The sequence below is a fragment of the Carlito syrichta genome, unplaced genomic scaffold, assembly GCF_000164805.1.
Source record: "Carlito syrichta isolate Samal-C Ts95f unplaced genomic scaffold, Tarsius_syrichta-2.0.1 Scaffold308854, whole genome shotgun sequence".
In the NCBI taxonomy this organism is placed as follows: Eukaryota; Metazoa; Chordata; class Mammalia; order Primates; family Tarsiidae; genus Carlito; species Carlito syrichta.
The window spans coordinates 193,583-196,119 of NW_007252950.1; positions in this window are offsets into that span (position 1 = coordinate 193,583).

A 2,537-nucleotide genomic window follows, 5' to 3' on the forward strand; every position below is an offset into this window, starting at 1 on the left:
CAAAAAAAAAAAAAAAAGTAGAAATAAGTAAATAAATGAAACATCTGGTGAGAAACCATCAAACAGGAGTAATGACTACAGAAGGAGGTCTAAGTACCTTCCAAAAAACCAAACACACAAATGGCATAAAAGGCTTTGCCGGCCAGGCTTGATGGCTCAGCCTGTAATCCCAGCACTTTGGGAGACTGAGGCGAGTGGATTGCTTGAGCCCGCAGGTTCGAGACCAGCCCAGGCAACGTGGCGAGACCTCGTCTCTACTACAGATCAAAAATTTAGCCGGGCACATGCCTGTAGGTGGCGCACGCTTGTCGTTCCAGCTACTTGAAAGGCTGAGGCGGAAGGATCACCGGACCCACCAGGTCGACACTGGGGTGGCCCGTGAGTGTGCCACTGCACTCCAGCCTTGATGACAATGAGACTCCAACTCAAAAAAAAAGTTCTGGAGATAGATGGTGGCGGTAGTTGTGCTACAATGCAAATATCATTAGTACCACAGAACTTAAAAATGCTTAAAATGGTACATTTTATATTCTTTTTTTTTTTTAGTCTCTCACCCAGGCTGGAGTGCAGTGACATGATCAAGGCTCACTGACGCCTCCATTTCCTGGGCTCAAATAATCCTTCCACGCCCGAGAAGCTGGGTCTGCAGGTGCGTGCCACCATGCCTGGAGACACAAGGTCACACTATGTTGTCCAGGCTAGTCTCAAATGCTGGGCTTAAGCAATCCTGCCTCGGCATTACAAAGTGCTGGGGTTACAGACATGAGACACCACACCCAGCTGTATATTTTAAGCATGTATAGCAAAATGTCCTAAAAGGTCTGCATGCATCTAGCTTGGTGCTATGTAACTGGTGTGTTCTGCAATTTGAAAGTTGCAGAATGATGAGGTGATCAGTGAGGTAACTTGCTTGCCTTGTCACTACTGCATCCTCAGTCCCTGACATGGAGTGGGTACCCAATTTGTATAAAGTGAATAAATATATAATGGAGAAATGATTGGTAGGACCCATTAAATCTCCCGATCAGAAAGTTCCATCAAATTAATTAGCATAGTGAATTTAAAGAGCGGAAGTATAAAAGGAGTATAACAGTCTAGGCTGAAAATATATTCAGTCATAATCCTAAAAAGGGTTAAGAATTATTTTTAATCTAATAAGGGAAGAAAAATGGCAATTTAATATAATTACAAAAGTATTGGTGCTTAAGTCACCATGAAAATTCATTTATATGGAAACTGGGATTTCTGATAATGTCAGATAAGTGAAGCATTATATTTCATATTCAAAAGAAAATCAAGTGCAGGGAAGTCACAATGGAAAATGTTCTCTTTTAAAAGGAACATAAATTTATTTTCAAGTACTCTATAACTTGAAAACGTATAATTATTGATACGTTAATATTCATTATTTTCACTAACTTCTAAATGAAATTTAACATTTCCTTTAACAATACAGGTAGCTGGGTGCAGTAACTCATGCCTGTAATCCCAGCACTTAAGGAGGCTGAGGCGAGAGGATTGCATGAGCCCAGGGGTTCGAGACCAGCCTGGGCAACTTGGCGAGACCTTGTTGCTATAATAAATCAAAAAAATTAGCGTGCCTATAGTTCCAGCTAATTGGAAGACTCAGGTGGAAGGATCACCTGAGCCCTGCAGGTCCAGGCCGCGGTGGCCAGGAGCATGCCACTGCCCTCCAGCCTGGGCGACAGAGTGAGACTACAACTCAAAAAAAAAAAAAAGAATATTGTAGCCAGGCCTGGTGGCTCACGCCTATAATCCCAGCACTTTGGAGGGCAAAGAGAAGAGGATTACCTGAGACCAGGAGTTCAAGATCAGCCTGGGCAACTTTGCGAGACCTGTGTCTACAAGAAACCAAAAAAAAAAAAAAGAAAACATTAGCCGGGCATGGTGACATGCACCTATAGTTCTAGCTACTTGGAATACTGAGGCAGAAGGATTGCCTGAGCCCAGCAGGTTGAGGCTGTGGAGGCCATGGTCATGCCACTGTATTGTAGCCTGGGTGACAGAGTGAGACTCCTACTCAAAATAACGGTATGAAAAGGGTGCTCTTAAATTCCAATAGCCACTTGCAGGAATATACTTCAGCTTCCATGAACATGAGCATACTATTCATATATAAAACTCATCACTGGCTGGGAGCGGTGGCTCAAACCTATAATCCCAGCACTTTGGGAGCCCGAGGTGAGAGGATTGCCTAAGTCCAGGGGTTCGAAACCAGCCCGGGCAAATTGGTGAGACCTCGTCTTTACAATAAATAAAAAAATTCAGCTGGGCGTGGTGGCATGCACCTGTTGCTCCAGCTACTTGGAAGGCTGAGGCAGAAGGATCACCTGAGCCCAGCAGGTCGAGGCTGCAGTGACTGTGAGTATACCACTGCACTCCAGCCTAGGTGGCAGAGTGAGACTCCAACTCAAAAAAAAATTCATCACTGAGGCAACTTTATTTTTTTATTTTTTTGAGTTGGAGTCTCACTCTGTCGCCCAGATTGGAGTGCAGTGGCTAATCCCCGCCACCGC